The 12,647-nt window shown below is 41.0% G+C and overlaps 1 long non-coding RNA gene across 1 annotated transcript; it reads right to left on the bottom strand.

The window, feature by feature from the left end:
- Window positions 1-711: 711 nt before the first annotated feature.
- On the bottom strand, window positions 712-1,429 carry LOC118344494. Its single transcript, XR_004798302.1, has 2 exons — window positions 1,299-1,429; window positions 712-995 (listed from the first exon to the last, which is right to left on the bottom strand). It is a non-coding gene; the product is annotated as an uncharacterized LOC118344494 (long non-coding RNA).
- Window positions 1,430-12,647: the final 11,218 nt, after the last annotated feature.

Genomic DNA, 12,647 nt, shown 5'->3' with positions numbered 1-12,647 from the left:
CCTAGTTAAGTTTAGTATAATTTTATATAACTATTAAAATCACAAAATCTATAAAAAAAAAAATATAAAACTAACTACAAGTTCAAAATTACAATTCAAACAATAAAAATATCGAAATTAAAATCTTAACAATTTTATTTTTAGGTATAAAGATATAATTGTAACTTTAACTTTCTTAACGGGTCATAATGGTTCAAAACGGATTGATAACGGAAGCAATCGTGTATTAACGAGTCAACCAATTTTGACGCGAACCAGTTAAGACTAAACCCTAACCCGCTTTTATCGTGTCGTGTTCGTGTTAAATTAATGGATCGTATCACATATTGCCACCCCTATGTGTGGGTGTGGTATTTTTTTGCAGCATATTTGAACTTCCAACTTATTTCAAGAAAAGGAAAAACTTAAAAATAAAGTTGATAAATGATAAAATCACTTCAAATAATGCCTGTGTGGTAGCATGTGGGTCGAGTGCATATTGAGTGCAGTCATTGAAGTTACTCGCATCTGAACCGTACCCTCCTTGAACACGTTATTAACACGTAATTATCTTGCTGATTGGATGCCTTTACTGAGTACCCAAAAATTTCCTTACCACAAAATTTCGAAGATACACCTATATTTCCATGAGAAATATATTGATTCTTATGGATTGATAGCTCAATAGAAATACCATATAGAGCAATATAAAAGACGTAGGCCCAACAACAATGAAACTAAATCCAAATTATAATTTATAGTTTCGCAGAAATCCCTATAAATGCTTCAGATATATATATATATATATATATAGAGAGAGAGAGAGAGAGAGAGAGAGAGAGAGAGAGAGAGAGAGAGAGAGAGAGAGAGAGACTTCATGTTGGCCTTTAGAAAATTGACTTCATGACGAGTCAGGATTGTTAGGAGCTCAAAACCAGGCCTTTCAATGCTGGCATTTGGTTCTCCAGGAGTTCCCTTTTAGTCAAAATTCTATCAGATGAACAGTCATCTTCTTCCTAACAAACGCCGAAGTTGATTAGCAAGAGACCAAAACCTAAAATAAACATTTTAGGATCTTAACTGCTCTCAAATAAGAAAAATATGTCTGAAGCCTAATATATTATCAGTACAGAAAACATAGTTTATCACGTTAATAATAAATCTACTTAATGAATATCTCTTTAGGTCCTAACCGTGGGGATCTATTTTAAAGCACGACCAAGAGAATAAGTTTATCAAGCCCGACTTTATGGTTTAGTTGTAACAATGCAGATCTACTAAAATCAAGAATCTAATGAGCGAAATGCACATTTACTCACATTGCCAGTAGCAGCCGATATTAGTGCTAAAAGTGTCACCGTTGCAGTTTGGTAATCTGTTAAGATCTTGTATGCTGAATCATCTACTTTCTCCTGGAAAATTTATACACGGTTATGGGAAAGACATTTACAGAACCCAATAACAGAGAATGTTTCAAGTAAGACTACTAAGGTTAAAAACCATCAGTTAACAGCATGGTTGGTAATTAGCACCTACAACCTAGCCCAGCACATAAGACCCCCTGGGGCTGTCTCAGTGGGTCAAATTCATTTTAGGTTTCACAGGATTTAAATTCTAAAATGTCTTGGCCCACTAAAAATTATACAAGTTCTAATTTGATATCCAGCACTCCCGGTCTTCATGCACAGATCCCGAAAGCTGGTGTTTGAAGAAATAAAAGCAGAGTTCAAAAGAAGATCACAAGTGGGGAAGCGAAGGTCATTTCCAGATTGGCTGTTAAAAAACTTATGAGGGGAAATGGCACTATACCACTAAGCATGGGATACAATCTGCTTACCTAGAAAAGCCAGGGGTTTTGGCATGAAGAAAATGTATATCAATCGGGCTCTAGTTTCCAAACTATGATGATGCGTCCAAACAAACTGTAACTGACAATATTTATGTTCTTATGCTCAGCATACATTCACCTACTAAATCTTGTTATCTTGGTAGTGTATAATAGAGTTACATTTTCTCTCTTAAAAAGTTCTCTCCATACATTTCTTCTTTCTTTGCTTTTTTTTCTGCTTGCTGTTGGTAGTGCTGCGTTAATGGCAACATCGCATTGTGGTGATTAGGGTATTAGTCCAGTTTGAGTTATTGTGTTGGTTGGCTAGGATGGGGTTGTGTAGAGAGGTGGTTATTGATCAGAAAGTTTTGGAGTTCAGAAAGGAGAAAGATAAGTGGTGGAGAATCACTGAGAGCAGCTGTCGTATGGTGAAATACATTTCTTTGGACCATGAAGCCCTGGGATGGTTGGGTTCAATGGTTAGGGAATGTGCAGCTACTTTGGGCCTGTAGAGTTCCTGAGAACTCGTAGAAAGGGAAATAATGTTTTAATGGTGAGGAGAGGTTGTAACAACAATAGCTGTTTTATCTTCATTTCGGAATTTGGGCATGAAAAGAGAAGAGGTATGCTATTGGTGCCGGAAGGAAGGAAGGGAGAGGGGTGGAGGAACTTTGGAGTTACTCTGAAGGAGCTCAGTCCTCCTTCCTCTGTTTCGAGTGTGAGAAGCAGAGGTGGTATGGTTCAAGATGGGAACCCGAAGATGTTTACGAGTGGTGGTGGTGCTCCTTCGTGGACGGCAGTTGGGGCTCAGTCGTACAGTCAAGTGCTCCAAACACATAAGGGCCAGGCTCGAGCCGAGAGTGCTGGCTGACAGGCGTGGGAACTGCAGAGATCATGCATGGCAGTGTACTGTTGGGCCCAAATCAGGAAAACATTTGAAGGATGCTGGGGGAGATGGAGAAAAAAGTTGGGAATTTATTAGAGGAAATAGATTGGTTAAAACGCTGCGTTAAGGGAAAAGCAGTGTTGAGGTTGGGTATGGGCTGTGTTTCGGGTGTTAGTAAAGATAATGGCTTGGGCCGTGATTCGGGGATAGAGTTGGGCCCGTTTGTGGGCTTTGAGAAACCTGTGCCTGGTCTTGGTAAAGGCTCGTCGGCTAATATGGGCTTGGCTCTAGGCCAAGCCGTAGGCCCAAAAAAATAAAACCTAGAGGGCTAAGCAGCTGGAGACCGAAATATCGACCTAGGTGCCGAGCCAGCCTCTAATGGCGTCGATAAGCGTCGCGCCGCACTGGTCTTCCCACCGGCACAGAAAGAACCGCCGGTCGCGGTCGAGCTCGACGGTGTGCCAGTAGAGTCTTTAAGGCGGAGAGTTTTGGAGGATGGCGAGATCGCAAAGGAATTTGTTGCCGTGGAGAACGTGAGGGTTGATCCTCCGTCATCGCAAGGTGGGTTGCTGTCGGGGAGTGCATAGACTCAGCCGTGCGTTGTGGTCGAAGGGCCAAATGAAGCTTCTGGGTTACTCTCGCTGGTAGAAGAAGGGTTTTTGGGTGAGCTCCCGTCGCCGAGTCGTGGGTTGTTTTTGGGAAATACACAGTATTTGCCATGTGGGGGGATGGAAGGCACATTGGTGAGCCCTATGCAGTCAGTTGTGTCTATCCCTATACTGGGGTTTCCGATAGACCCTCTATCACTAAAGATGGTCTCTTTTGAAGAGAATAAGGTTGGGGATGGGGCTGTAAAGTTAAATTTGTCTATCCCTACCAGTGGGGAACCATATTCAATGTGTGGCTCGGAGTTGGCTGTTTTTACTCTTGCAGATGAGAAGGGGGCCAGTCTAACTCCTTTGTGTACACTTCCTCCCAATTCTAATTATGGGAGCGTTTCATCAAAGTGGGTTTTCAAGAAAGTAGAAGAGATTCAAGTTGTCATTGGGATTTCGTTTGGAGGCTATGAAGAACAGTTTAAGGCTATCCTTGTAGCTCTTGAGGATAGCCATTCGAAGTCAGCTTCAAAATGCGATAGGGAACTTAAAACGTTAACTTGCTCCGTTAACTATGATGTGAAAGAAGGAAGTGGTGGAAGAGATAGATCGAGAGGGAGGGGCAACATAGTTTTATTATGAAGCCTAAGATACTATCATGGAATGTTCGGGGGCTCAATGATCGCAATAAACGCGGTAGTATTAAATCGTTATTGCGGTTGTGGAAGGGGGATGTAGTGTGTTTGCAAGAAACAAAGTTGCGATACATTGATAGAAAAATTGTGAGAAGTTTATGGGGGTGCCCTTATGTGGGTTGGACTTATTTGGCCTCAGTGGGAGCCTCAGGTGGAGTGTTACTTATGTGGGATAAAAGAATGGTTTAGTTGATTGAGGAGTGTATTGGAGAGTTTTCGGTTGCGACTCTATTTAAAAATGTGGTGGATGGATGGGAATGGGCATTTGCAAGCTCTTATGGTCCTAACGTGGATAGGGTTAGGAGAGGGTTGTGGGAGGAGTTGGCACGTATATACTCCTTATGGGATGTGCCATGGTGCATGGGGGGTGATTTTAACACTATTTGCTTTCCTAGTGAGCGATTAGGGCATTGTCGACATTCTATGGCTATGGAGGAATTCAATGAGTTCATTTTTTATCTAGATCTCATGGATCTCCCTTTGGAAGGGGGAGAGTACACTTGGTCAAATCGATGGGTTTGGTCGAGATTGGATAGATTCCTGGTATCTCCTTCGTGAGAAGCTAAATATTCGAAAGTAAGTCAGAAATGGCTAGCTCGAGTCAGTTCAGATCATTTTCCTATCCTTTTGGATTGTGGGGGTATTCACAGGGGGCGCAGATATTTTAAGTTTGAAAATATGTAGATTACAGCGGATGGGTTTGTAGGATGGTACGTGCTTGGTGGTCTTCGTATCAGTATATTGGTACCCCTAGTTACATTCTTGTAGGCAAATTGAAGGCTCTTAAACAAGACTTGAGGAAGTGGAATTTGGAGGTGTTTGGTCACATCGACAATTAGAAGGGTATACTGATGGAGGAACTGCAAGACTTAGAAGAGAGAGAGAGTTCTTGGGAGATAATTCGGAAGATGTGGTATTGAGGAAGGGCATGGTTATGGCAAATCTGGAGAGGGTTTTGTTGTCAGAAGAGACTTCATGGCGTCAAAAATCCAGGGCTCTTTGAGTGAAAGAAGGTGATAGATGTACAAAATTTTTTCACAAAGTGACCAATTCACATAGGCGTAACAATGCTATTGAGTCTCCTAAATCAGGTTCTCAGGTACTATCTTCTCCACCCGAGCTAGAAAACCATATAGTTCAGTACTATGAGACCCTTCTTTCAGAAACGGTTCCTTGGAGGCCAAAGCTTGATGCTTTGCATTTTAAGGCAATTGACCCGCAAAGTGTAAGTGTGTTGGAGAGACCTTTTGGTGAAGAAGAGATTTATAAAGTCATTTCGGGCATGGCTAAGGATAAAATGCCGGGACCGGATGGGTTTACGATGGGTTTCTTTCAAACCTGCTAGGACATAGTAAAAGGTGATGTTTTGTACGTTTTCAATGAATTTCATTCTTTCCAAAAGTTTGAAAAGTACTGAATGCAACCTTTATTGCTCTCATTCCCAAGAAACATAGGGCATCATCTATTGAAGACTTTCCGCCTATAAGTCTGGTTAGTAGCGTCTACAAGATTATTTCGAAGGTGCTTGCTAACCGGCTTAGCTCGGTGTTGGAACATATTATCTCCAAGTCCCAGAACGCCTTTATTCGAGGGAGACAAATTCTTGATTTAGTACTCATTGCAAATGAGTGCTTGGACTACAGATTACGGGAGGAAGGTTTAGGTGTTCTATGCAAGCTTGACATGGAGAAGGCATATGATCATGTGAATTGGGATTTTCTCTTATATTTGCTTGAGAGAACTGGTTTTGGAGATAAGTGGATTGCATGGATGCGTCATTGTATTTCAACCACTCGGTTCTGGTTAATGGCACACCTGCTGATTTTTTTGATAGCTTGCGGGGATTGTGGCAGGGAGATCCTCTATCTCCTCTTCTATTTGTTATAGTTATGGAGGTTTTAAGTAGGATGGTGCAGGCTATTGTTGAGGGAGGTTTCTTATCGGGATTTCAGGTTGGCAATGTGGTTCCATTATCATTTCACATCTTTTTGCAGATGACACGTTAGTATTTTGTGAAGCGACTGGTAGTCAGATCCAAACTTTACGAGCTATGCTACTTTGCTTTGAAGCAGTGTTAGGGTTAAAAGTGAATCTGGACAAGTCTGAGATGGTTCATGTAGGTGAGGTCTCTAATATCCTAAGTTTAGCAAGTCTTTTGGATTGTAAGGTGTCCTCACTCCCAATGAAATATCTGTGACGGGATTTGATTTGTACTATTTTAGGAATGTTTTTCCTTCATATCTAGATTGTATTTAGCAGATAATTAGCCTATAAATAAGATTGGAAATACTTACCTTGTATAGTTTTTTAGGCGCTAGAATTCTGGCAATCAATATGTAAATCTTTTCTATATAATGAAAGCAAACCCTATGGAAAGGGGATTCAGACCAATTTGACATGGTACCAGAGCCCCTACTCTGATATTCATCTCTGTGGTCTTAATCCTTCATATGCGACGGGAAGAATTTTTTTTTTCCTCTGTTTTGGCAAGTTCCATCTTGCTCTGTGTGTCGATCCTTTCTGTGTGAACCACGTTGTGGGGTGGGTTTACTGTTCTGTGGCAGTTGACCTCCTCTGTGGTGGTGTTCGACGTTTTCTATGGTGGTTGAGTGGTGTTCAACCTTCTCTTGGTGGCTGTTGTTCTGGTTTTGGGTTGTCTTTTCTCTCTCGGTGATCGCTTTGTGGTGGCTGGGTCGTTGCGGGCACGTTGGCTCTCTCTATGGTGGTGGCGAGGTGATCGGCTACGTCTGTTGCCATCTGTGCTGGGTGATGGGCAGGTATCAGTCTGCCAAGTCTTTGTGCTGGGCTGTTTACCTTTTCTTTTACTCTTTCGTGGACCTACGTACTCTGCCCGTGGGCTTTTCTCTTATTTGTCTTGCATGCTTGGGCCTCTTTTTCATTCGAAATTGGAACTGAATTGATTTGGGCTTGCTATTATTTTTTTTAACTGCTTGGGCTGATCTTTTTAGTAGGCTTTCATCATGTCTATTGAAAATACTATAGTACGATTTACTGTAAAGAATTTTTCTACATGGGCATTTCAATTTAAAATGTTCTTGAAAGGGAGAGAATTATCCAATCATATTGATAGCTTTGTTCGAGTTCCCATTGATGAAAAGGAATTTGCTCAATGGGAGGTCAAGGATGCTAAGGTGATCTCCTATCTATTGGGGACTATTGAGCCCCATCTTGTCACCAATCTTCGCTGTTTTACTACAGCTCAAGCTATGTGGGACTACTTGCATCGTATTTATCACCAAGACCACAGTGCTCGAAAAGTCCAATTAGAGTTGGAAATTAGCAATTACACCCAAGGTAATTTGACCATTGAGCAATTTTATTCTGATTTTATTAATCTTTGGAGCGAGTATTCTACTATTGTTCATGCTAAGGTTCCCACTGCGGCACTTGCGACTCTTCACGCGGTTCATGCTGAGAGTCAATGCGATCAATTTTTGATGAAGCTTCGACCTGAATTTGAGCCTGTTCGAGCCGGTTTATTCAACCGTAATTCGGTTCCTTCCTTGGATATTTGCTTGGGAGATTTATTGCGTGAAGAACAGCGGTTATCCACTCAGATGGGTATGACTTCTGAGGTCTTTTCTAAGGCTGTGAATGTAGCCTATGCAGCTCAAGGGAGAGGAAGGAACAAGTTGCAGTGTTTCAGTTGCAAGGAGTTCGGTCATATTGCTCGCAACTGTCCGAAGAAAGTTTGTAACTACTGCAAGGAGGGCCATATCATCAAAGACTGTCGAGTGCGACCTCAGAATCGCCAATCCCAAGCTTTTCAAGCTGCTGTTCAGCCCTCGTCTTCTTCTGTGCCCTCCATTGTAAGCTCTGATTCATCTATTCTCACACCTGCCATGGTCCAACAGATGATTTTGTCTGCTTTTACGGCTTTAGGCCTGCAAGGTACGGATCCTAACTCCATTTCTTCTTGGATTGTTGATTCGGGTGCATCAAATCATATGACTGGTAGTACGACGGGTCTCCATGGTGTTCGTAAGTATGGAGGCACGCAGACTATTCAGATTGCTGATGGTAGTACACTTCCTATTACTGTTGTTGGTACTTTGGGCTCTTCATTTCGAAATGTTTTTCTCTCTCCTAGATTATCTACCAATTTGATTTCTGTTGGACAATTGGTGGATAATAACTGTGATGTTCACTTCTCTCATGGTGGTTGTCTTATGCAGGATCAGGTGTCAGGGACGGTTATTGCGAAAGGGCCTAAAGTGGGACGTCTATTTCTTTTACATTTTTCTATTCCTAATGTTGTTTCTTTTGCTTGTACGGCTACTGCCAATAATAATGAAGTCTAGCATAAGAAATTGGGTCATCCTAATTCTGTTGTCTTGACTCATCTTTTGAAACAGTTTTTTGGGCAATAAAGATTTATTTTCTTCTTCTCCTGTATCTTTTGATTGTGCTACTTGTCGTCTTAGTAAAAGTAAAACTTTACCTTTTCCTACGCATGGTAGTCGTGCTTCTCATTACTTTGAGATTGTGCATACTGATGTTTGGGGTATTAGTCTTATTATTTCTCATGGTCAATATCGTTATTTTGTGACATTTATTGATGATTATAGTCGATTTACTTGGATTTATTTTCTCCGTTCTAAAGCTGATGTGTTTTCCATTTTTCAAAAATTTGTTGTGTTTGTCGAGACACAATTCAGTACTTGTATCAAAATCTTACGCTCCGACTCCGGGGGGAATATATGTCTCATTCCTTTCAGACTTATATTCAGCAAAAAGGAATCGTTTCCCAGCGTTCTTTTCCTTATACCCCTCAACAAAATGGAGTCGCTGAGCGTAAGAATCGTCATCTCTTAGATGTTGTTCATACTTTATTGATTGATTCTTCTGTACCTTCTAAGTTTTGGGTAGAAGCTTTATCGACTGCTATTTATTTGATCAATCGTTTACCTACTGTCACTCTAAATTATGATTCTCCATATTTTCGATTATTTGGCATATCTCCTGAGTATCAATCCTTTCATACTTTTGGATGTGTTTGTTTTGTTTATCTGCCACCTGTTGATCGTCACAAACTTGCTGCCCAGTCTGTCACGTGTGCTTTTATGGGATATAACCCTACTCAGAAAGGATTTGTTTGTTATGATGCTCATGCAAACAAATTCCAAATCTCCCGGAATGTGATTTTCTTCAAAAATCAATATTTTTTTCAGTCTCAGATTATTTATGATTTTCCTATTACTCTTCTACCAGCTTTTGATGATGTGTCTTCTTCTATTGAGCGATTTAAACAAGGTTTGGTGTATCATAGACGTCCTCCTTCAACGCCTCTTCCAGACATTGCTTCGTCATCTGATTCTGCGGTTCCTATACCTCGGTGCTCCACTCGGGTTATACATCCACCAGATAATTATGGTTTTCCTCATACCTCGCTTATTGCCACTCTCGACACTGTTTCTGTTCCTCACTTTTATACTCAAGCAGCCACCCAAGCATGTTGGCAGTAGGCCATGCAATAAGAAATCCAAGCTCTTCAAGACAATCACACTTGGGATCTTATGACTTGTCCCTCTGGTGTCAAATCTATTGGTTGTAAATGGGTATACTCAGTCAAGTTTCGGTCTGATGGCTCACTGGACAGTTATAAGGCCCGTCTCGTGGAACTTGGGAACTGGCAGGAGTATGATATTGATTATAAAGAGACATTTGCCCATGTTGCCAAAATGACTACTGTACAGAGACTATCTTGGTCATTGCTGCATCGCAGGGGTGGTCTCTCCGGTAGATGGACGTGAAGAATGCTTTTCTACATGGAGATTTGAAAGAAGAAATCTATGTCTCCACCTCCCGGCATGTTTGCTACACCTTCCTCAGAGGTTTGTCAGCTACATTGATCCTTGTATGGACTGAAATAGGCTCCACGTGCATGGTTTGATAAATTTCGCTCTACTCTACTTGCTTTTCACTTTACTCAGAGTCAGTTTGATTCCTCTCTATTTCTTCGCAAGACTTCTGCAGGAATTGTCTTGCTTCTAGTATATGTTGACGACATTGTGATTACTGGCTTTGATACTGAGTTAATTAAGCAATTACAATAGCATCTCAAGTCTTCTTTTCACATGAAAGATCTTGGTCCCCTACAATACTTTCTTGGTCTTGAGGTGCAGATTACTTCAACTGGTACATTATTACACCAGCACAAATACACATAGGAAGTGATTTCATTGGCTGGTTTCCAATCGGGTAATTCCGTTCTTATTCCCTTGGAGGTAAATCTTAAGTTTCGTCAAGAGGAAGGCGAGCTTATCAGATCCATCCTTGTATCGACAACTCGTTGGGAGTTTGAACTATTTGACGATTACTCGTCCTGACACTTCTTTTGTTGTGCAACAGGTCAATCAATTTATGCAGGCCCCTCGACATCTTCACTTAGCCGCTGTCCACCGCATTATATGATATCTAAAGGGTACCTCTACACGCAGTTTGTTCTTTCCTAAGGAATCTTCTTTACAGTTGGTGGGGTATAGTGATGCTGATTGAGCCGGATGTGTGGATACTCGTCGCTCTGTTACTGGCTAGTGCATGTTTTTAGGCAATGCACTCATTTCTTGGAAGAGTAAGAAACAAGACAGAGTTTCCAAGTCCTCCACTGAGTTTGAGTATCGTGCTATGTCTTCTGCATGCTCGGAGATCACATGGCTTCGTAGGTTATTGGGTGAACTTGGTTTCCCTCAGCTTCATTCTACTCCTCTTCATGCCGATAATACTAGTGCTATTCAGATTGCGGCTAATCCTGTCTTCCATGAGCGTACGAAACATATCGAAGTCGATTGTCATTCCATACGTGAATCCTTTGACAAACATGTGATTACTCTTCCTCACATTTCAACTGAACATCAAAATGCAGATATATTCACCAAAGCTCTTTCTCGGCACCGGCATCAGTTCTTGGTTGAAAAATTGATGCTTCTTGATCTACCAGCATCAATTTGAGGGGGGATGTTACGGGATTTGATTTGTACTATTTTAGAAATGTTTTTCCTTCATATCTAGATTGTATTTAGCAAATAATTAGCCTGTAAATAAGATTGGAAATACTTACCTTGTATAGTTTTTTAGGCGCTAGAATTCTGGCAATCAATATGTAAATATTTTCTCTATAATGAAAGCAAATCCTATGGAAAGGGGATTCAGACCAATTTGACAATATCTGGGCCTCCCACTGGGAGCAACTTTCAAGAATAGAGCTATATGGGATGGAGTAGTGGAGAAGATAGAAAAAAGGCTGGCTGGCTGGTTGGAAACGGGTGTATCTATCAAAAGGGGGTCGCCTCACCCTTATCAAGAGTACACTCACTAACCTCCCTACATATTTTCTATCTTTATTTCCTATGCCTGTAGGGGTGGTGAACAAAATGGAAAAACTCTTCAGGGCATTTTTATGAGGAGGCATGGGGGAGGAGGAGAAGTTCCATCTTGTTAGATGGAAAACTGTATGTGCCTCAGTTGTGAATGGGGGGTTGAGAGTGTGTAACCTGAGAAGTTTTAATAAAGCTTTATTGGGAAAATGGCTTTGGAGATATCACCTAGAGAGGGGATCATTGTGGAAGGAAACTATTGATACTAGATATGGGGTCGATTGGGGTGATTGGTGCTCTAAGGAAGTGAGAGGGAAGTATGGTGTGGGTTTATGGAAGTACATAACGAAGGGATATCCATGTTTTGTAAATCAAATACGCTTTGCAGTTGGTGAGGGTGCTTGTATCAGATTTTGGAGAGATGTGTGGTGTGGAGATTATGCATTGGAAAGGGCTTTTCCAGCCTTATACCGTATTGTGGTTAACAGGGAAGCTTCAGTGGCAGATGTGCGGGTATACTCTCATGGTGTGCAGCACTGGAATGTTCTTTTTATTAGGGATTTCCATGATTGGGAATTACCTATAGTATCAGAATTTTTCAGCTTATTATATTCGATGGAGACTCCTACGGCACAACGAGATAGTTTGAAGTGGTGGCTTAATAACCACAATATATGTACAGTGAAGGCGTATTACAACATCTTAACAACACAACTTGGTAGTATTCCGTTTCCTTGGAAGAGTATCTGGAGGTCTCGTGTGCCTTCGAAAGTAGTTTTTTTTGTATGGAGTGCTGCTCTTGGGAAGATATTGACCACAGAAAATTTGAGAAAGAGAGGTTGCGTAGTGTTGGATTGGTGTTACATGTGCAAAAAGAATGGAGAATCTATGGACCATCTATTATTATACTGTGAGTTAACAAGGGAGTTGTGGAATGAAATCATTCTAAGGGTTGATGTTGTTTGAGTTATGCCTATGAGGGTGGTGGATTTGTTGGGTAGTTGGCCAAACATGCAAGGCAGTCATCAAGTGGTAGCGGTATGGAAGATGATTCCGTTGTGTATTTGGACGGAAAGGAATGCACGTTGTTTTGAAGATAAGGAACGCTCAATGATCGAGTTGAAGAATTTTTTTCTCCATACTCTAATGTGTTGGTTTTCCACTATTGTATTACATGGGGATAATATTCAGGAATTCTTGTCTTCATTTTACCGTCTTTAGAATGTAGTTAGGAGTTCTTATGTATACTTCCTGTGTAAAAGGACTATGTCTATTTTATTCATATAAATAATATCTTTCTTTTACTGATAAAAAAAAAACAAACTG

This window comes from Juglans regia, chromosome 14, assembly GCF_001411555.2.
Source record: "Juglans regia cultivar Chandler chromosome 14, Walnut 2.0, whole genome shotgun sequence".
In the NCBI taxonomy this organism is placed as follows: Eukaryota; Viridiplantae; Streptophyta; class Magnoliopsida; order Fagales; family Juglandaceae; genus Juglans; species Juglans regia.
Note: the sequence above shows the minus strand (reverse complement) of the source record. Positions and strands in the feature narration are given on the sequence as shown.